At 47.5% G+C, this 23,093-nt stretch overlaps 1 long non-coding RNA gene across 1 annotated transcript in view; it reads left to right on the top strand.

The window, feature by feature from the left end:
• LOC140595849 (uncharacterized) overlaps positions 1-21,506 on the top strand; it is a 66,071-nt gene extending 44,565 nt beyond the window's left edge. The window contains exons 2-3 of the long non-coding RNA XR_011997756.1: positions 18,492-18,703; positions 21,344-21,506. This is a non-coding gene — a long non-coding RNA (uncharacterized lncRNA). The remainder of the gene's footprint in view (positions 1-18,491; positions 18,704-21,343) is intronic.
• The last annotated feature ends 1,587 nt before the right edge of the window (positions 21,507-23,093 follow it).

Below are 23,093 nucleotides of genomic sequence, written 5' to 3'. Positions count from 1 at the left end.
TGTATATATGTATATATATGTAGGGAGAGATAGATATAGATATGGATATCTGGATAAATAAATAAATATATATATATATATATATATATAGAGAGAGAGAGAGAGAGAGAGAGACAGAGAGACAGAGAGACAGAGAGATGAATAGAGATAATAGATATATGCTATTTTCTTTATCCATTCATTCTTTGATAGACATTTAGTCTATCATTTAGGACTTCCCATATGTTGACTATTATGAATAATGCTGTAATAAATATGTGAGTGCAAATATCTCTTCAAGATACCAATTTCATTTCCTTTGTACATCTACCCAGAAGTGAGATTGCTGGATAATATGGTAGCTCTGCTTTTAATTTTTTGAGGAACCTTCATACTGAGTTCCATACTGGCTGCACCAATTTACTTTCTCACCAACTGTGCACAAGGGTTCATTTTTCTCTATATGCTCACCAACTCTTGTTATATTTTGTCTCTTGGATAATGGCCATTCTAACAGGTTTGAGGTGATATCTCATTTCTAACTTTGATTTGCATTTCCTTGATGATCAATGATGTTGAGCACCTTTTCATGGACCTAGTGGTCATTTGTTTGTTTGTTTGTTTTAAGAAATGTCTGTTCAGGTCCTTAACCCATTTTTAACATTTTTTTTAAACTGTTGAGTTGTAGAAGTTCCTTATATATTCGGGATATTAACCCTTATCAGATACGTGGTTTGCAGATATTTTCTCCCATCTCCTATTCTGTAAGTTGCCTTCTCATTCTGTTGATTGGTTTCTTTGTTGTACAGAAGCTTATTAGTTTGATGTAGCTCCACTTACCTATTTCTGCTTTTGTTGCCTTGATGTTGGTGTCAGATCCAAAACATTGTTGCCAAGATCAATGCCAAGAAGCTTTTCTTCTACTAGTTTTACAGCTTCAGATCTGACATTTAAGTCTTTATTTTAAAAAGTTTTTTCTTACATTTAAGTCTTTGAGTTAGTTGTTCTCTATGGTGTTAGGTAAAGATCCCGTTTCATTCTTCTGCAGGTGGATATCCAGTTTTCCAAGAACCAACTATTGAAGAGACGATCATTTCCCCTTTGTATGTTCTTGGCACCCTTGTCAAAGATCAGTTGACCATAAAAGTGTGGATTCCTCCCCTTCTCTCTTAAACCCACCCCAATCACTCTTTTGCCCCCAGTGCTCAACAAACTGCTCTTACCAACCTTCATATTGCTAGACCCAGTCTCAGTCTTGACCATTTAACCCATCAAGTGCGTTTGATGCAAGCTGACCACTTTTTCCTCCTTGATACACGTTCTCCACTTGAATTCCAGGACATCATGCTGTCATTGTCTTTCTTCTACCTTGCAAGTTACTCCTTCCTGGTCTCCTTTGTTGGTTCCTCCTCATCTCCTTGACCTTTTAGGGTTTATATACCCCAGGATTCAGGCCCCTTTGTCCCCTTCTCTTCTTCATCTACATTAATTCTTTTGGTGATGTCACTTGATCTCACGGCTTTGCACATCAAATATCACTGATGATGCCCAAATTTCAATTTATACCTTCAGCCTTCAGGATCTCTACTTGGATGTCATAGAGAAGATACCTCGACTCAATTTACTCTTCTGATCTGCCCCCGTGCCTACTGATACCTCATAAACCTGCTCCACTCGCAGCCATCTCCATTTTAATGGCAACTCCATTCTTCCAATTGCTTAGGCTTTCCACATTCATGGCTATCATCTTGATTGGAGCCTCTAAAATTTCTCACCTGGATTATTATAAAAGCCTCCTAATTACTTCCACCTTTGTCCCTCTGCAGTCTATTCTCAAAACAGCAGCTAGAGGGGGTCCTTTAAAATTTAAATCAGATCATGTCATTTCTTAAAACCTTTCAATGGCTCCCATTTCCCTAAGACTTTATAGGGAACTCTGTCTCAACTCTACCTCTCTGAACTTACTTCGTACTGCCTTCCTCTCATGTATGCCGTTCCATCCTACTGACCACATGGCAGTTCCTCAAGGTCCCAAGGGTCCTCCACGGTACAAAACACACTGTTCACTTTCCTAGAATGCTCCTTTTCCAAATAGCCACATGACCTACTCCCCCAACTCCCTCAAACCTGTGCCCAGATGTCACCATTCCAATGAGACCTACTCTGACTTCCATATACCCTACAACCTACCTCTACTTAAATCCCAACCCACCTTACCCTATTCTGCATATTTTCCATAGTAGTTATCACTTTCTGACATGCCATGAAATTCCTTATTTTTTTTAATGTTTATTGGTTGTAAGTCTCTTCCTGATAGAATATAAATTCAATGAAGGCAGACTCTTGTGTTTTTGTTCACTGATGAATCCCAAGGGCCTAGAACAATGGCTAGAATGTATAGTGAACACTAAATATTTGTTGGATAAATGCACAGGAAAAACTGTTCCTGTTATGGAAAGACCTCTATGAAGGATGTCTGCCATTCATCCACCTGTCTGTCGACCTCCTATCCACCTATGCATCCAGGTTAATCATTTAACAAGTGTGTTTTTTGAATGCCTGGTCCTTTTTTTTATCCTATGCTTTGTCCTGTGGGAAAATCGTGTCTACCCTAAAAGAACTTCCAATAAAGTTAGGGGGAAAAGCCCAGACACGGGAATCACTAAAAAGACGTTAGGCATTGTTAATCTAAGCCAGAATTAAAAGCATAGATACTGTTACTCTGGAGGGCTGGTGACAGAGGTGGTAGCACAATATTTATGGCCTGGCACTCCAGTGGATTTGAGGGTCTAAAGATCAAAGAGTCTTCAAGGACCCCACATACTGCATGACCCGGGGATGCTGGAATCTGCTGGGAGGTGGGAAGGGAAGAAGCAGCCTTCTATAGTCCTGGCAACCCTGAGACTGAGAGAGGGACTGTTACCCTGCCTATTTCCTCTGTGTTTTACATAGCCCCCTAAGACTCCTTCCCCAGGAGCTCTGGGAAAGTTTTAGGCCCTGGGAAAAGGGTGATCATGAGCTGCCTCTGTCCAGAGAGCTGGCCCTCCCTAAAAGGCAGCATCCTTGACCCTTGGGGGAGCTGGAATCCCCAGCCCCAACAGTGAGGAATGAGAGCCTAGAAGCCAGGCCCTGGCTGTCCTCAGCCCAGAATCCTCTGTCTCACCCCTGAACCAAATTCTGAAAGAAAAACAGTCCTCATCCTAGAGCCCTAAGCTAAACAGCTCACAGCTCGCCAGCTTACCAAAACAAGTAAGCCAGGTACCCTGTGATCCACAGAACCAGAATGAGAGACACCCATCCTCATCTTGATCCTCTTTGTTCTGTGGCATCATGAAGGCTTTTGGGAAGGGGAGGCAGGGAAACACATGAACACATCTGGAGGTGTTGCTGCTGCTCAGGGGAGGATGCACGAACAGGGATTCAGGAAGGAGGCTGCTGGGAAATTTTACATGTGTACACCCCCACACACACACATACACACATACTGCTGGCAATAGCTGGTACCACCCAGGCCATGCTCTCTTGGGAAAGCTGATTCCTGGTGAAGGGGGCGGTGGAACTGGGAGTAGCTCAGTCAGCTCTTGACTTCTCCCCCCAGAGCTCTGAGGGTGCCTCTTACACCATACAGCTATTTATATGCAGACGCCAAGGACTTAATCCGCAAGAGCGTGCACTAGAGGTGAAATCACTCAGCCGAAACTCATTTTGCTCACAGGGCCTGTTTGCTCTGTTTCATTGCCCCTGCTTTTAGCTTCCTCCTTCCTCAGAAACTCATCATCCAGGCCTCTAAAACGAATCCAAATGCTTCTCTCAAGCTTTACAACTTTTCATACCAGTGATTCATATTTACTGTAGTAAGTTCAGAGAAACTAAAAGGCGAACTAAACGTTCCAGTCACCCATAATCCTCCCTCCCCGCCAGAGAGAACTACCTTTGGGAGCACACTGGCCAGGCCTGTCCCTAGGCACACACATACACAGGCGGGCAAGTCATTCACTGTGCTGTTAATCAGTGCAGGTTCTCCCCGCTGCTTTCTCCTCTATCCTAAACCCATGCATTCTCTACCTGTGGAGCTTCATGGCAGAAGGAAGCAGAAGCTGTCCCTACTTCTGGCTCTCAGGAAAACCCCAGCTCCCTGAAGAGTTGGGTATTAAGGAAGGGGTGCATGGGGGCTTGGGAGGGGGACCAAGACAGAGCCCAGCATGATAGGCCTCAAGGTGCAGGGAACCTGACCTGTCCGGGTAGCACCTGCAGAGGGGACAGGACACTTGAGAAGATGCCTGCCCCCAGGGAACAGTTTGAAGGCACCTGAACTCCCAGGCTTGCTGAAGAGTGCCACCCCCCACACACACACCTCCCCAGCCATGAAGAGCCACGTATCTGCAAGGGGTCTATGGGCTTGACCCTGAGGATGTCACAGCCACCAGAGACAGGAGGCTAGAGGCTGGCCTCCTATTTTCTGGGCACCATGTTAGCATGCTGGGTTCTCATGTGTCACTGGGTAGAAGAAACCCCAGTAATGCCTGAGAGGGAATTTCCTGCCTGCCCGAGAGGGTAAAACTTGGAGTCAGATTTGAGTTGATTTAAATAAAATAATGACATGTGATACTTCTTGCATATCTCAACTTGTGGAGTATGATTCATACACACTACACGTATATGCTTTTAACAAAAATGGGGCCATTCTGTTCTGTTACCTGTTTATTTCACTCAGCACTGTGTCACATATCCTTCTCCATGTATTCATATGCACTCCCTCTTTGTGACGGTCACATTACATTCCGTCATGTGAATGTGTCACAAGTTACTCAACTGGCCCTTCTAAATACTTCCTAACCCAGTCTGCCTCTAAGACCCAAATGTCCAAAGGACTAGAAGAGGGGAGAGTCTTCATTTTGCTGCTGCCTTCCGGAACTCTGTGATGGCTCCTCAGATCTTGACTTCTCAGGGCTTGGTGCCCAGGAATGACTGCCAGCAGCTGGAGGATATGGCACCAGTAGTAACAATAATTAACATTTCTACAGCTTATAGGGCCAGGCCCTGTTCTCAGCACTTTCTACATATTCTTAATCTTGTCAACAATTCTACGAGGTCGTACCATTTTACAATCTTGTCAACAATTCTATGAGGTCGTACCATTTTATAGTTGGGGAAATCAAGTCTGAGAGAAAGAGAAAGTAGTAATGTGTGCAAGATCACCCAGTAAGTGGCTGTGCTGGGGATTTGAACCCAGCAGTGTAGCACCAGCATGGTGCCTTTAACTACCAAACTAGTCTGCTTGGTTGGAGACTTCGGGCTGGCTATCAGGAACAAAAAGACTTTTTGATCTTTCCCCCTAAATTTTGACAAATTATATTGTGAGGCTTGATTTTTTTTTTTTTTAACCAAGAAAATCATTTCTAGTTTCCCTCTATAGAATTCAAGAGTTCAGACCCCGTGGGCCAGTCATTCTAGGGCAAGGCCCTGCTGACTGACTGGTAGGCCACAGGTCAATATTTTGAACTGGTCCTGAGTCGTGTGGCCTGACACTCCTTCCCAGGATCGAAATGACAAGGACTTCCCCCTGATGACAAAGGGTCCCCCTGCCAGCCTTCTTCATCCTGTACCAATATGTTTCTGTGTGGAAGCTGACCCCATTACTGGGTTGAATCTACTGGTTCTAACTGAGGGGTCCAGGGGCTGCTGTGTACTGTTCAGCTGTATATGGGGACTCTGGAGACACACCACAATCACTGAGCTGCTTTTGCAATATACAGAATCCTTGGGTCCAGACCTTGGTTTCCAAAGGAACCTTTGTGGGTAGGGCCTGGACTCGTACATCTTGGAAAGGGCCCCCAGTGAATCCGATGCCCAGCCCTGGCCACGGGGTTCAACCTTAGGTTTCCCTCTGCCTCAAATGCCAATTGTACAGAGTCTCCCATCCCTCTCGGGCATGTTTGGTGTGGAGGTTGAGACTGTGCGAGTGGCAGCTCCTTGGAGCATGCTGTCTGAAACCCAGAGTTGAGACCCTCCCTGCTGGCATCCATGGGCTGAGGGTGATTAGTGTCAATGGTCCTGCAATTGTGAACAATCCTAGAAGTGCTACTAATTGTTACTGGCACCGTAAATAGATGGAGAAACTACTCAAACTGAACCATTCTGTAAACTTACAGTTGAATAATCAAAGGCTTTGGCCATTCTCAAGCTTAAGAGAACACTGTTTTTTTGTGTGTGTGTTTTATTTTGCTTTCCCTTCTCTTTTCCATTTTCCTTAAAGAAGGATCAGAAAACAAATCAAAACAAACAGACAAGAATGCATTTTCTTGACCCAAAAGGGAGCCAAGTTACTCTGATGATGTACTTTCAGCCTAAGGTGGTGTACACATCTTCCTATCTACAGGTGCCTAGGCCTCTGATGATGAGGAGGGGCTTCAGCTCTGAGTTCCAGCCTTTTCTTCCCAGTAGCTAATCCCATCCCGGCTGCTACATTTTTTTTTAATTTTATTTATTTATTCATTAGAGACACAGAGAGAGAGGCAGAGACATAGGCAGAGGGAGAAGATGGCTCCTTGTGGTGAGCCCCATGCAGAACTTGATCCCAGGACCCGGGGATTACAACCTAAGCCAAAGGCAGATGCTCAACCACTGAGCCACCCAGGCCTCCCATGCTTCCGGTTTCTGAACTTGACCTCTGAGGCTAGACCACTGGTGTGAGAACTCAGGGATAAGATTTGAAGCAGTGACCCTCTGGTTTCCCTGGAGTAGCTGAGGCAATGTCTCTTCGTAGCCCTTGTCTGTCAGATTCCAGGACCCTCTGCATGGCAAACAGTAGGCAGCTAGCAGGCTGGAGATCTCGCAGCCTACCCCTTTGGTGTGCAGGCCAGGACACTGAGAAGCAGAGAGGGGCACTAAAGTTCCTAAGGCCTCTTAGCTGGAGAGGGACAGTGCCCGGACAAGGACACAAGTCTTCAGGTCCTCCGGTCCTTGGTCAAACAGAGCAATGTTGTGTGTATGCCTAGGAGTGTGACTCTGGGTACAGTGCCCCTCCGCCACTACCACCACCCCACGCCCATGCTGGGGGGCCAGCCTCCCCCAGGAAGTCACAGACTCTTGTCATGCTGTACCACAGACACAGCGGCTTATCTCATCTTTGGATTTCTGTAGAGGACAGATAATGGCATGCTCTTGCCTGATAGCACCTTCACAGGTCACCCATCCCAGAGTCTGCTGTGTTCAGGCTGCTTAAGACCAGGAAGGCTCTGCTTTCCAAAGGCATGATTCCTTAGTGGTGGCTTTCCAGCACCCATGATACAAATTTGTTGAATTACTAAAAAACATTTATTTGCCACATTGGATCCTAGAACAGGAAAATGACATTAGTGGGGAAACTGGTAACATCCAAATAAAATGTAAACTTTATTTAATAGTAACCCACCCATGTTAATTTCTTAGTTTTGAAAGACATACCCAGGTTGTGTAAGATGCTACCATTAGGGGAAACTGAGTGAAGGATCTAGGAACTCCCTTTACTGTCTTTGTAATTTCTAGAAATCTGAAATTATTCAAAATTAAAAGCTTATTTTAAAAAAAAAACTATTTGGTAGAACATCCTCAGCTCTGGTTGCCTACTCTACCTCCATCTGCCTGAATCTGGCCCTCCTTTTCTTCTCTTACTTTGTTTCCCAAAAGAATAGGTGACAATTCTATTCTGCTGTGCTGACATTTTCTCCTGATGGCTTGCTCCAACAGGAGACTACTGTAGACCTCCTTAGAGACAGAGCAAGAGTCTGCACTCACCACAAAAATGAGATGAGCCCGCAGTGGGTGGAAGCCTGCGGTGGGGCCCCACTTTGGGATGCAGGAGGGAGCCACGCTTCCAAGGGAGACTTAGGAGTCCTCTCTCCACTTTGGGGCAGATGTGATGGAGGCAGGCCGTTCAGAGGGATTACGTCCCCCAAGGTCTGCTGAACCTTTATCTCCAATGGAGAGGAAGACTGAAAGTTCATCTGTGGCCATGGGTCATGCCTTGTCATGGTCAAAGACATTTTAGGAGATAAAAATGAAAAGACTGAACCAGGAAAATGCATTGGAGGAGCAGCATTGGATGAGGAGGAGGAGGAGAAAGAGGAAGAGGAGGAGGAGGGAAGGGAGGAAAAGGGTGAAAGAGCTTGGTAGGTCACTGAAAAGCTGAGAATTACGATCTCTGGGATCCGGTCACCCTGTCTCCCCATCTGCCTTTCACCTCCAGCTCCTTCTCATCTCAAGGACAGTTAATAATGTTGGAGATGTCAGGGATTAGTTGTGGCAGACAGCTGTAGGGAGCCTGTGTGGGGCACGGCAGGGGTGGACGCTGCCCTCCAGCTCTGTCAGAGGACCTTTCAAGTGGTTCAGGGGTTGAGTGGTCTCCGCAGCTGCTTGAGTAGGTCAAGGCCACATGCTTCTCAAAACGAGGGTGGGGTTCACCTGGGCAAGAGGCAGTGTGCTGGCCCATCACAGAATAAGCGAGGTGCACACAGAGCATCAAATAGTAACTAAACACTCTATTCCCAGAACTGTGCTGGGTGCTGGAGATCCACACAATATGACAGAGTTCCTGTCAGCTATATCCTGGAGCAGTGGTTCTCAAATTGTGGTTCCCAGAGCAGCAACATATGCATTATCTGGGAATCTCTGAGGAATGCAGAAACTCTGAGGGTGTGACCTGCTGTTCTGTGTTTAGCAAGCTCTCCAGGAGGTTTGTGGGTGCACCAGGGTTTGAGAGGTCCAGTCTAGATGCCATGCTGGCATGGAATGGGTGCTCGATGTCCAGGAGTGGACAGCAGTGGTACCTATGGCAGTAAGTAGGACTCTGTGGCTCCAGTCTCTCCTTCCCTACTGGCTCCGGGCCCATAGGCCCAAGATGGCACATCAAAGGTACCTGGCAGTGGAAAACCCAGAGCTCTCCCAGGCGCATTAATGGTAATACTAGTTATACTAAGTGCAATGGCTGACGCTGAGTGAGAGCTTAGTATAAGTCAGCCACTGCTCCAGGGGCTTCCCATGCAACTTAACCCTTCACCCCACCCCAATCCTAAAGCAGGCTCTGTTATCTCCATTTTACTGATGAGGAAACAGATCTTAGAGGGTGTGCAATGAATGAACGATGTAGACAGCATTGTGTTGAGTTGAGAGTGAAGAATCATCAGGGTGGGTGGGAAGGGTTGACCTGGGCATCATTTCGGCAGGAGGGCAGTCCTGGCAGGAGTGTCATAGGCAACATTGGAGATAAAGAGCCCAACGCTGTGGAAAAACTTTCTGCTTCCCCTTGATTCCCGGGAAGACCCTTGGACATCAGGCACTTCCCAGAACCTTCCATCGTTAAGCCCCTTCCTCCTGAATATTGGTGTTCATTCATGCTCCACCTGTGTTTATTGGGAGCTTGAGGGGAAGCTCCAGCCATACCATGAGTCCCTACTTAAATGAGGGGCCCTGACTCTTAGCTTGGTCCAGATGGCCCTGAGAGCCTTGGAGCTAGAGTTCTGGGGAGCATGGGCAGGAGGTGAGGACCTCTAAGGTGGGTCTGCTCAGGGCCCAGAGTCCCCTCACCCCGCCAGTCTCTGTGGCCAGCAACTACTCTGTTCCCCACCGGGCCTCCCATGCAAGCTGAGGAGCCTGCTCCCCCTCCGTCTGGCTAGCCTTTAGTTTGGGGGGGCGGGGAGGGGCAGGGCTATGGGCTGAATCCCCTGAAGAGCCCTCAGTTTGTTCCCTGTCCCGCCTTTAGGTTGAGTCCCGGCAGCCCTCCTCACTTGCCTCTCCACCCACCCCTCCCCAAGCCTCCCAGAGTTCTCCCACTGTGGGAGAAGGCCGGGGGGTGGGCCCAGGAGCAGGCGAGGAGCACAAACCTACGAGGTGCCCCCAAGTTAAGCCCTGTGCACTCACAGCTTTGCTGAGGCTCACTCTGCTCTCTGAGGGACTCCACTGGGGCAGTATCAGGGTGATACTTATCCTCAATCGGATGGTGCTTGCAGGTTTGATAATAGAGGACTCTTGGAGGGAAGGGAGGAATAGTCTGAAGGTAAGCAACAGTTAGAGGCCGTAGGTGCCGGTTTGCTCGCTGAGGTCCCTCCACGGAGTGGCTAAGAAGAGCCCAGTGAAATGTTTGCTGGAATGAGCAGCATGAGTCCTGCCAGGAAGCTAGGGAAAGCCCCCCCCCCCCAAAACAAAAGCACCGCAGGATCACCCGGAGGATGAGCACAATAGGAGGCAGCGTATGCAGCATGGGGTGAAGAAGTTAAGGCAGCCTCCGTCCCAGGAGGACGAGTGTCCAGCTGTGCCTGGGAGACTCAGAGGCTGGCAGGGATTTCAGTAGATGAACACTGCAGAGAAATGCTTTCCAAGCAGGGCCATGGGCCAGGAAAAATGAGTGTAGGTAAGAAGGGCCATGGGGAATGAGGGAGTCACCCCGAGGCTCTCCGGCCCCCGGAGCCCTGGGCTGCACGTGTTCCCGGTCTGCAGCAGGCTCCCCCAAGGTCATTAACTGCGGCAGGGGAAACACCTGCCCCTGGTCTGCGCCAGGGGTTTTATGTCGTCTTCATTGCTTCGTGCTTATCTCATTTATGATTATAGAAAAGATTCTTGGCAGCTGTCACCAAATCCTAACAGAGCCTTTAATGTTCCTCGTATATCCTGAATGTGTCATTAATTCCACACTACACGTTTATGCATTTCTTTCACTTGCAATAAAAGTCTAGAAAAATGTAACTTCAATAGAAATGCCTGTGAGGACAATAAAGCATATAAACACTCGTTCTTCTAGCACTTGAGGTAGGTGTGTGAGTACATAAGAGCATCACGCAAAGAGCGTGGACTGAAGCCGCCACGGGCTTGAGGAAGACACCAGGCCGCGGGCAGGTGGAGGTCCTGCGTGCCCTGGAAAGAAAGATGATTTGTGTGACAGCTGGCCCAACCCAGGCTCTCTCAGGGTGAGTCTTGAAGGCATCACAGCTGCTGCGTTTACTCCCTCACCTCTCTTAGGGGAGTTAGCACAGTTCTTTGGCTTCTACTCTTGAAATGATATGCAGAGGCCCCTGCCACCATGTCCCTGTCACCTTCCTGCTGGAACCATGAGCAGGACCCTGTGTCAGGCCTACCCGGATGCGGGGGCTTATCCTGCTGCAATCTGTGGCTCTGGATGAGCAGCTCAGCAACAGGCTTGCTCTTCAGAGGTTCCCCCAGCCCCCTGAACATCAGTGTCCACCCTGCTCCCCTCATGGAAGGCCCAGTTTGTCTGGAGTGGAAGCCTTGCCCTGGGATCAGAATGGTTTCTGGTGCTTCTCTACCCCTGCTTTGCCTGACAGGCCTCTCTGATCCTGGCCCCGTGGCTGCCCAGACCTCAGGGGTTGAGCAGCTTTCCAGGTGGGTCTAGATGCCAGTGTCTGTACCTCCCAACAGCCCTCACCTGTTCAGTGCCCACCCTACTCTGTTGACTGGGTCTCTTCTCCCAGCTACCACAATGTGGTCATCTGGTGGCCCGCCAAGACCTGGTTGGGGTCGCCCCCGTACGAAGGCAAGCCCCTAATAAATCCACTTAGCAAGTGATACATTAACTAGCAGCCTTTTCATCAGCACTTACAGTGTAGTTGACCCTGTGGAAGGTGGCGGGTACAAGATATACTCCCCTGCTCTCAGAGTGAGTGCTAAGTGTCATCAAGTCCAGGCAGGTGATGTTCATAGGGGTGCTGTAACACCACTTAGGTGCAGTTCCCGGGGCCTGTGAGCCTTGCTTTAGCCCTGAAAGGAGTTAAGCACAGAGCCCTTGTGAGAAATTCCGAAGCATCGTGCCACCTGCACGACGAGTGGGGGCCATGTTCAGGTGAAATTAGAGTGTTTCTGCATGTCATTCAAGTTTTCAGGATACGCTAATAATCATCCAACCTCAGCTGCCCCAGAAGCCATCCAGAAGTTCGACTGGAGTCTTGCCAAACTTGGCATGTGGGCAGCACTTTGGATTCGAGGCTGTAAGCTCAGACCTGCCTTTGCCACTACAGCCTGCTCACTATGTACCCAGCACACCCGGGAGTGTTCCCACAAAGCCAGCTGGGGGACTTGAGGCCGGGGCTCTGGAGATGAAAGAGAGCCCCCCCCCCCACTTCGTGCTGCCCAGGGGAGAGCAGGTGTCAGTCACCAGGCAGGGTGGCTGGGACTTGGGAGATGCTCAGCCTTTCTCTCCCTTCCTGCCCCTTGCTCCTGGGAATAAGGCTCAGGCCACAGTGAAAAGCACCAGCTCTCTTTTCTCCTGAGTGCAGGACACTCTTTCATACACCAGGGCTTTCTAAGAGCTGGCAGTGGTGAAGGAGACCGGCCCCTAGGAAGTGCCAGGGGTGGCACCAGCGGATCTCAATGTCACAGCAGCTTTAGGGGCTTGGCCCTTCCGGGGAAGCTGAAATCCCAGCTCCTTCACTGCATGGAAGGGAGGTAAGAATGGGGAGGAGCAGCTGTCACCAGAAAAAGCCTCCGTGGCCACGCCACCATCTTCTGAGTTAGCACCACCCCAAATGCTGACAAAGTCTGGGGCCAGCCGCAGCCTTCAAGTTTTCAAACAGGGCAGTACCCTTGTTGTGAAGTCTTCGAATGGTCTTAGTAAAATTAAACGTGGGTGAGGGATGAGCCCTCAAAACTATATTAGAGGCTCTGTAGAGCGTTTACTTGAGCGTAGAGAACTCTTAGATGGCTACCAAGGTTCATCATCCTCTGGGACGTCGAGTGGACCTGAATATTAAGTTCTGGCTGGGAGACGTTACTGGAGAGAAGTGTCCCAGAGACAAGGAGTGTCTAGCTTGGAGTAAGAACTGTTCCCAGCACCCTTGGGATTGTAGGATTGCTGACCCCAGGCAAGGGACCTAATGCCCCCATAAGGAAGTCCAGAGAATCCTAGACCTGCTCTGGGGGTGGTGGCCAGTTTCACTGACCAATGTTGTGCTGGAGGCCCAGGGAGAACCTATGAGCCAAACCTAAGTTTCTCATCTATCTCAAATATGCTTTTTGTCGATGTCCACGGTTGCTGACACTGGACAAGGCAGCCATAGCTCAGTGGAAATTTAAGACAATCAGGTTAGCATGAATGGCCTTGTGGTAAAGAAGATGCAGAAGCAAGACGCAACTATAAAAGAAACCACCCCCGCCTCCCTGCCCCCCCAAAAAAGAAAAGCTCCTTCCAGCCCACACCCCGTGCCCCGCTGTTGGCCCACACTGAGGTGCTCAGACTATAAGAAGCACTATGGAAAGCCTAAGGGCTGAACCCAGGGACACCCCCTAGGCCACAAGAGGTGGGATCCTCTGGGGCTAAGCCTTGGCCTGTTGGCTTGGTGGAAAGGATAGGAGGGACCAAATCCTTGGTGCGTAGGGGCTCTTTCTAGTGGAGCTCTGTGCGGGTAGAGAGAGCAGCGTTATTCAGACTTCCTTCTGAAGCCTCCTATCCTGCCTGTTGGGAGCTCATTACTCCTCAGAGGAGCGTTTGGCTTCCCTGACCTCACTGGACCTGCTCAAAGTCATCCTTGTTAGTGTAAGAGGTGACATAGATGAGGAATTCTTAATTAGGACCTGCTTTTGCAGAAGTCCCTGTAGCCTCATTTCTGAGGCCCAGATTGGTTTCACTATGCTTGGTTTCTGAGCACCACTTGATTCATTCTTGGGGAGAGCATGCAGCAAGGAGAAACCCATTGATAGGCAGTGCATGGAGCCCTGGTGAGCCGCCCTTTGAATTTTTTTTGTGGCTTATTTTATTTTTCATAGGAAAGAGGTAAATGCCTGGAGTGGGGAAAAGGGGTGAGAAATCCAAGCACCAAGTTTGCAAGAAACCATCTCTTTTGAAGACCTCTGATATGTGTCTATTTTTTTCTTTACCACCAAGCAGTTAATTTTGACATTATCTGAAGATAGAGTCAGAATCCCACAGGTTAAGGGATTGGTCCTACAAGACTCCATGCACCACACCCCTCCATTTCAGATGCTGTTTCCAAGTCCAAATCATCACCTGTGCTTCTGATTGACCAGCTGTATATCAGAAGTTCCCACGAACTCCTTCTTGGGCTCAATTAATTTGCTAGAGCAGCTTACAGAACTCAGAGAAACATTTTACTTACTGGATTACAGGCTTATTCTAAAAGGGCTATAACTCGGGAGCAGCCAGATGGAAGAGCTGCATAGAGCAGTGTATGTAGGAAGGGGCGAGGAGCGTCCATACTCTCTCTCTAGGCTTGCCGCACTCCCAGCACCTCCTGCTCACCACCAACAAGCTCCCCAAAGCTAGTCCTTTTGGATTTTTATAGAGGCATCATTACATTACATTGATCAACTAAATCATTGGCCTTTGGTGACTGAACTCAATCCTCAGTCCTTATCCTTTTTTCTCCCTCCCTGGAGTGGGGTGGACTAAAAGTTTCAACCCTCTAATCACAGGGTTGATTTCCTTGGCAACCAGCCCCCATCCTCAGGTTTCCAAAACTCATATCATTAGCATGACAAAAGACACCTAATAACTCTCATCACTTAGGAAACTCCTAGGGTTTTAGAAGCTCTGTATCAGGACAGAGAAGAAGATCAAGTACATATATTTTATTATAAATGACAATATCATAGACCTTTATTGGGGGAATTCTCCCATCCTCCAATCAACCAATCAGCAAGGCTTCATTGAACAATTCCCACGTTCTAAACTCTACAAGAGATTTAAGAAACGATAGTGAGAAAAAAAGAAAAGAAAAGATAGTGAGAGGTAAAAGAAGCACCTTGGAGACAAAGGTCCGGACCTTGAGAAAGTAGCTCCAGGACAGGGCCATACAAGCCAGGTGCCCTGTAAGCGGTACTTGGCAGGAACTGAGTTGCCATTAAGACAAGTGAGGATGGGAAAAACCTCAGAGTTTTGCAATCCCCAGCTGCTAAACTCTACGAAAGGGAAAGAACAGAGGTAGAGGAGCTAGAAACCCTTGGTGATGCCTGGGTTCTGCCCCTGAATTGCTGCAAGATACCAATTGGTGCACCAGCCTCCCCAGGTCTTCCCTGATCTGAAGGATGGATTTGATGACATTTGCCCTGCCTACCTTTGGGGGTGCTCGTGAGGTTGTAATGAGACTGGGTATGGAGATGAAACATCTCAGGGAGTTATTGAGAAACTATTGTTGCTGAGAAGGTTTGGTCAGCGAGACCTTGGAGAGCACCAGTGTCTCTGTCCTCAAAAACTGATGTTTTCTTGGATCTCACTTCTCCCTGCCTTTCTCTAACTACGATGTCCTTCTTATCCTCTAAGACCTGGATCAGACCCCACTCCCCCAGGGAGCCTACCCGAGCTTCCTTATGCTGGGCCCCATTGTCTTAATGCCTAGTGGCCAAGCTAACCATTTGTGTGAATCTCCTCTGCTGCACCAGGAATGACTAGGAGCGAAGACTTATTTTATGTATCTCTAAATCCCAGAACACACAGAAGGTTCCCATTTGTGGATGTGAGCTGGATGCGATGACCTCACATCCTCCCTGGAGGCTCCGCGCAGAGAAGAGGTTCTAGGCCCTCAAAGCCTAAACAGACCGCTCTTCCTTCCAGGGTGTCTTACTCTCTGCTCAGTAAGGATTCGGAGGCTGTTTCTGATTTGGAAATTGCAGCCAGAGTGCTTTCGGTGCTGTTTTCCAAAGTCAACATTCCCAAGCTGAACTGGGGTGGAGAGGAAACAGTGCCCCTGGACCTCGGAAGAAAGGATCAGTGTGGTTCCATTATTCAATTAGGCTGAAGAACGCTCACAGGCGTATCCTGAATGAAGGGTGGTGGGGGCACCAGGGAAGCCAGACATTACATGTTATTGGACCATCCTCCCGATCTAGAGAGGGAGCCTGGGGTGGGAAGAAGAACATGGGGCGAAAGGTCAGGGTGCTGGCCTCAAAGATGCCACTAATTATGTGCATTTAGTCATTCGGGGCCTCTGTTTTGTCATCTGCCAAATGCGGATATGTTGTTATTTCCCAGAATTATTGTGAGACTCAATTTAGGCAATCTTTATTTAAAAAAAAAAAAAGGTTTTGAAAATCTCCCAAGCCCCACTGTGGTCAAATGGAGGATACATGGGGTCATTTCTGATCTATACAGTCCTGGTTAAGTCTCAGCCTTCTCTGGACCTCAGATTCTTCAACTGAAACAAATCAGGTATTGGATTGGATTGTCCTGATAGCCACACAGAGTTCAAAATGTTCATGTTAGCTCTTTTGATCAGCAGAGGCCAAGAAGAGACACACACATAATTGGTTTATATTCCAAAACACACCGGTTGACTGGCATTTGCATAGTCATGAATTATTGCTATTGCCAACCTAATTAAACATTCATAAAATGCTGAGCACCCCTCTTGGCCTTGTACTTATTGACATTTTATTGTTTGGCTCTTGTATTATCATTGACTTTGTGGATGTGCATGACTGTGGTCCATCTAGACCAGCACTATCCAATAGAAATATGACATAAGCCACATATATAATTTAAAATTTTCTAGTAGCCACATTAAAAGAAGTAAAAAGAAGTAAGATAAATTGATTTTAACAATGTGTTATTTATCCTAGTATATCAAAGTAGTATCATCTCAGCATGCAAAATATAAACCATATTTTTACTTTTTTAATATAATATACTGAGAGTCTGTGTCAGTTTTCATCAGACACATTTCAAATGCACAATGGCCATATGTGGCTAGTGGCTACCATATTGGACAGAGCGGGTCTGGATTGTAAGGCTCCTGAAGGCAAGGATAGGATTCTGTGGTATTTTAGCACTTGCACGCTGCTCTAGAGTTTACAGGCCCTTTTTGACATGTCATCCTCCTTCAGTCCTTACTGTTGTATGGCAAAGTTGATATAGTTACTGATGCCATTTTATACACAAGGAGTCTGAGGCTTTGAGAAGAGCAAGTGCTTGTCCAAGGCCAAATAGTAACGCACATGGGCTCAGAGCCTAGCTGTCCTGAGGTTCCAAAGGTAGAGAGAGTTCTAATAGGGCAGCTGCCTTCATTTACTGGTCCACTTAGCTGTGGCTCCACTGGTTGGCTCATCTGGGTGGACACTGTGCCTCATGCTGACATGGACAAGGCATCTCCTCCTCCATTTTGCAAGGAGATGGAAATGGAGGTTGTTCCCTTGTTAGGTTTCTCTCTCACTTTCTCTCTCTTTCTTTCAAGAGAAGGATAAGGCTGGAGGATGACTCTAGCAGGATTGTCAGTATCTTTATCAGTCTATCTGCAAGCCTACTTCAGCATCTCTGTAGGGACCCAGGGCTGGGTACATTCCTGCATTTCAGACTGTGTTTCCCCTCCTCGTTATCTCCCAATTCTGTGAGTCCCCCTGCCTGGCTCCTCTTTCCTCCTTGGTCTGTATCCTCTAGCAGAGCCTGGAGATGGTTATCACACACACTCTCCATTAGATCTGACTTTAGCCAAACTAAACACAGTTTTCTCTCTCATGTGGTGATCTTGGCTTTTTGTTTTTAAGAACAGACATCCCATTTGCTTTTCTGATGAGGACTCTCATTCTGAAAGCCTAGGCCTTCCTGCTGCCAGGAAAGCTTGGTCTGTGCCACTCCGAGGGGAGCCTGGTGTACTAGCAAAGCCCTTAGCTACAAGCTACTCACCTGTGGTATCAGGTGATAGTTCTAGAAAATCAGTAAGGAGGTCCTGGACTTGAGGGCAGGTGGAGGAGATGCAGGAGGCAGAGCCAGAAGCCATTATCCAGTGTTGATGCTCACTTGGAAATGCCTGGCTAGGAGGCAGCACTGGCGCTGAGGAGGAAGCAAGGCACAGAGTTCAAGGCTCCTGTGCTGAAGTAGACAATACACAGTCAGGGCCCTGGGAGGGAGAGGAGTTCTGAGGAGGGGCCCCTCACAGGCAGGGACCATAGCCCATGTTCTGCTTACAACTGCCCTTGGTGTGTGGGCACTTAAGAAATCACAGAATCCTTGGGATGAAGGAAATCTGAGACATCAGCTGTTCTGATCCCCCTGCCCAAAGCCAACCTGGCCCACACAGTGCGCTCAGTCAGTGCTCAGGGAAGTCCTAATGCTCCTTGGTGGGGTGGGGGTGGCAGGTTCTCTTGTATAGGATTGTCCTGTGCAAGATTTGGGACATAATTATACTAGAAAATGACTCATTATTTATCTGAAGTTCAAATTTAACTGGATGGCATTATTTTTATTTGCTATATTTGGCAACTCTATTTAGGACCTCTGCCAGGAAAGGAATGGGGGCCTCAAGGGGAAGGGATTTCTCCCACCCACTCACCCACCATTTTAATCAGACCAGCTCTGCTTCTATCTATAGGTGATAGCTAAAACAAAACCAGCAGCCAAGCCAATCCCCCCACCCCCACCCCGTGGTCTGTGACCATGGAGACTCCTAGGCATTACAGCAAGAGATCTGGGCATAACACTATTCGTTCTCCCGAAATAGGCGAAAGTCATGTTAAGGGAGGAGTGTAAATCTCTCCCGAAAACCACCCTAGGTGTTTTGTTGTTGTTTTGTTTTTTAAAGGAATCCATCCACAAGGCAATGAGTTATGGGTGAAGAAGAGATAAACGCATGCGGGAGGGATGCCTCCACTGTCCATCCTGCCCTCAAGTTATCCAAAGACCTTCAGACCAGAGGCCACGCTCCCTCACCTCATACAGCAGCTGCCACTGGGCTGGGAAGAGGCACAAGGACTGTCCCCGATGGATGCTGTGGGAGCCTGTGAAATTAGCAAGGTATGGGGAAGGACCTCAGGGGTTAGGAATTGACACTTAGAATGGGGAGTGGGGGGCCCCAAGGGGAAAGCATGGAAATGCTTCGGGTTCCCACCCCTCAGGGGGAAAGGACTAGAGAGAAGCGAAGGCAGGAGAGGAGAATCAGGGAATGAGGAAGCATCCTCATCACCCTCTTTCTGTATTTATATGCTCACCAATACTTGCTGTTTTCTGTTGTTGGGTGGGTTGGTTTTTTTGTTTTATTGGAGTTCAATCTGCCAACATATAGCATAACACCCAGTGCTCATCCCATCAAGTGCCCCCCTCAGTGCCCATCACCCAGTCACCCCCCCCCCCACCCACCTCCCTTTCCACCACCCCTTGTTTGTTTCCCAGAGCTAGGAGTCTCCCATGTTCTGTCCCCCTCTCTGATACCTCGGACTCATTTTCTCTCCTTTCCCCTCTATTCCCCTTCACTATTTCCTATATTCCCCAAATGAATGAGACCATATAACGTTTTTCCTTCTCTGATTGACTTATTTCACTCTGCATAATACCCTCCAGTTCCATCCAGGTCAAAGCAAATGGTGGGTATTTGTCATTTCTAATGGCTGAGTAATATTCCATTGTTTTATAGTAGCCATCCTAATGGATGTGAGGTGGTATCTTATTGTGCTTTTGATTTACATTTCCCCAATGATCAACAAAGTTGACCATGTCTTCAAATGCTTATTAGCCATTAGTATATCTTCTTTGTAGAGATATCTATTCAAATCCTTAGTCCATTTTTAAAAATTGGGTTGCGGGGTTTTTTTATTGTTTTGAGTTATAGGAATTCTTTATATATTCTGGATATTAACTCAGCAGGTATATGATTTGCAAGTATTTTCCCCCATTCTTTGGGTTGCCTTTTCCCCTATTGACTCTGTTCTTTGATGCACGGAAGTTTTTTATTCTGATGTGGCCAGATTGTGCTTCCTCCTCCCTACCCCCCATCATGAATTGGTGAGGAAGTCAGCAGGAGGCCAGTCTTTGAGACAGGAGTTAGATTCCAGGGCGGGAAGCATGAGGCTCAGAATGGAGGTACCCACCAGAGCCTTTTAGGTTCCTGGAAACACCCACATGTGAGGAGAGTTTCAGTATTTGAAGCATGTGGTAGGGAAGCCGCGGCCTGCTGCGCATGGGTGCTTCTCTTTGAGGCTAGAAGTGTGGGGCAAGGGTGTGACCTGGTCATTATAAGCTGCCAGTAGTTGGAGGATCTGACCAAAAATGCCCAGGGACTGAGCACTTTGCCCTGACTGATGAGCACTTTGAAAGGCCCAAGTGACTGCACTTCTGAGAAATCTGCTCCAGGGTAGAACTCTCAGTGGAGCTGTGGAGAGCAGGCCCTTGTCTCTCCCTGAGCAGAAGAGAAGGGGCTGGCCTTGTTTGCCCAGCCAGTCGTTGGGAGAGGGAGGAGGAGAAGCCCCTGTTCCTGTGTCAACAGGGCCATGGTGAGAGACAGTAAGTACACTGGGCAGGCTGATAAAATTGGCACCATTTCTAGTGGATTCTCTTTAAATACATGTTCCCTTTTTCTTTGGAGGAGAGCTGAAGCTGTGTGTGAAGGGCACAGAGAGAGAATTTTCCAGGCCAGTGAGAGTTTCTCCTCTGGTTTCAAGAAATGAGTCCCATTCTCGCTCCAACTTAGGTTCCCCTCTCAGTAAAACAAGAGCCCCAAAATTCACTGTGGCCTTTACGTGCCCTGAAGGACCATCCATGTTGCCTTAGAATGACCCTTGGGGACTCCTGCCTCCCACAGAGCCCTCAGGGGAGTTCAGTAAATGCAGTTTTCTCCATCCTGATGTATTATTGCTCAGTTTAGCTGCCCTTGTAGGTTGGGCCACTAAGTTGCCAGGCCAGCCACCCCAAAAAGCAATACTGCCTCTGGGGAGGAGGAGCCCTGACTGCCTTTTGCATCAGAGATTCCAGCCTCTCACCGGTATGGTGGTGGGCAAGCCTTACTTCTCCCCTCTGTTCTAAGTTATAAGTCCGGGGAAGGAGGTCATAAGAGACCCAGCTGGATGGTGGGGTTCCGTGGTAGTGCTGGTGAGGCTGCTGTAGACAGTAGGGAGAAAGTCCCCTCGCACCATCCTTGAAGTCTGAGGGTTTGGGATCAGTGAAGAGAGGGGAGACAGTCTAAGGCAGAGGAGTTCTTAGTGGACTGGGAATAGGTTTGGAGGGGGACAGTGGTGGGGAGAGAGGCTGGCAAGGCCCAGATCATAGAAGGCCTTGAAAGTCATGCTGCATATGGTCTTGAAGCTGAGATTTTGAACAATTGCTTGCTATTTCTGATGGCCCCTAGATTCCCCTTGCAAAGAAGCAACCTTCCACACTTCCCATCCTGCGCCCTTCCTCACTTAAAGCTTCTCAGCAACTTGGAAAACCAGTCTTCCTTCTTGGTATTGCCCATGACCCCTAGGAATCTAGATGTTTCCCCTGCTGGGAAGGAGCTTACAAACAATAGTTTGTGATGAAATGCAATTTTCTCTTGAAAGCAATTAGTGCCTGCTAATTTCTTTGCACACAGTTGCTTTCAAGAGTAAATTCCAAGCTCCATACAACATCCCATAAACCATATCAAAAGAGGTCTTTCTCCTTATGCATTTTCTTTTTAAACAGGTTCAGACTTTAGCCTCGAAGTAGTGAAGGATCCCAAAGTACAAACTCCTTCCTCATTGTAGATATGAAGGTTTACAGATGAAGTTCCAGATTTGAATGCAACTTATGTTGTTGATGGACTAGTCAGTGATGCTACCAGCAAACTCTATGCTGCCATTTCCAGGTGAGAGACAAGTGAGAAAGTGCTGGTGCCTCTAGATAATCTGTGGAATTCCAAAAAGAGGATGAGAAGAAGTTCAAACAAAATAGGGATAGCTAAAGGAGGAGGAGGAGGAGGAGGAGGAGGAGAGGAATGTAGGGAGGAAGAGAGGAGCAAAAATTCTAGGGCATTGGAGAACCTTGATGGTGTGGGAGATGGGAGGGGAGGTGGGGCTCATTCCAAAGTGGAGAAGCCAGGAACCTGAGAAGGAGCCTCAGAAACACTAAAATATGACAGTGATTATTTTGTAATTCTGCTGAAATTTTGCATCAGGAAGGAGGGCTGCCCTGCCCCTAGAACCCAGAGCTTGTATTTTATCCTTTGCTTCTATTATGGAGTACGTGGGTTAGCCTGAGAAGATACCAGCAGGAATAATAGGATTTCATTGGGGAGATGTGTTCTGTTAACTGATTTCTGGGATGCAGAGGACTTGTAACTGAGGCTCCCGGAGTCTGTATCCAGGTGGGCCTTCCTTGGAACATGATGTTGGCATAGGAAGGTAGTTTGCTCAAGACACAAATTCAAACATCCAAAATTATTCCCCTTAGTACGACTATTGAGCAAGGAGATTCCCAGATACATACCAAGGTTCGTCTTCAAGATGTTTATACACCCATATTCATAGCACCATTATTCACAGTAGCTAAAATATGGAAGCAGCCCAGTGTCCACCGATGGATGGAAGGATAAACAGAATGTGATATATACATACATAGAATCTTATTCAGCCTTAAAAAGAAAGGAAATCCTGACACAGGCTACAACATAAACGATGCTTGAGGACATTACTGCTAAGTGAAATAAGCCAGGTACAAAAAGACATATAATGTATGATTCCACTTACATAAGGCACTTAGAGCAGTCGCGTTCATAGGGGCAGAAAGTGGAATGGTGGTGGCGGGGGGGTGGGGTGCTGGGGGCAGGAGGGAATGTGGAGTTCTGTTTCATGGATGCAGAGTTTCCATTTTATAATGAAAAGAGTTCTGGAGGTGGTCGTACAACATTAGGAATGTATTTCACACCACTGAGCTGTACACTTGAAATGATTAAGGTGGAAAATTTTATGCTATGTAGATTTTATCACGATAAAAAATAATATCCCTGGGCCCTGAGTGGCTCAGTCAGTTAAGCGTCTGCCTTCGGCTCAGGTCATGATCCCAGGGTCCTGGGATCAAGCCCCACATCAGGCTCCCAGCTCAGCAGGAAACCTGCTTCTCCCTTTCCTCCCCACTCATGCTCTTTATTGCTATCTCCATCACTATCTCTGTCTCTGTCTCTCTCAAATAAATAAAATATTTTTAAAATAAATAAATAAATAAATAAATAAATACACACAAAAAAGTTTATTTTCAAACCACTGACACCTGACCAGTGACAAAAGCCTATGAGCCAGAGGAATAGAGAACCTTGCAGTGACTACCTGGGTCTCTTGAATATTCTTCAGGTGGAAGGATGGGACAATTCTTAAATCATTGGGGAAAAATTAGATTGTTTATGAAAATGCCAGGTAGAGAAAAATTTTCAGGTCTGTGCTGTGCCTTTTTTTAAGAT

Source organism: Vulpes vulpes, chromosome 16 (assembly GCF_048418805.1).
Source record: "Vulpes vulpes isolate BD-2025 chromosome 16, VulVul3, whole genome shotgun sequence".
Taxonomy (NCBI): Eukaryota; Metazoa; Chordata; class Mammalia; order Carnivora; family Canidae; genus Vulpes; species Vulpes vulpes.
This window is presented reverse-complemented; position numbering and strand designations above follow the sequence as displayed.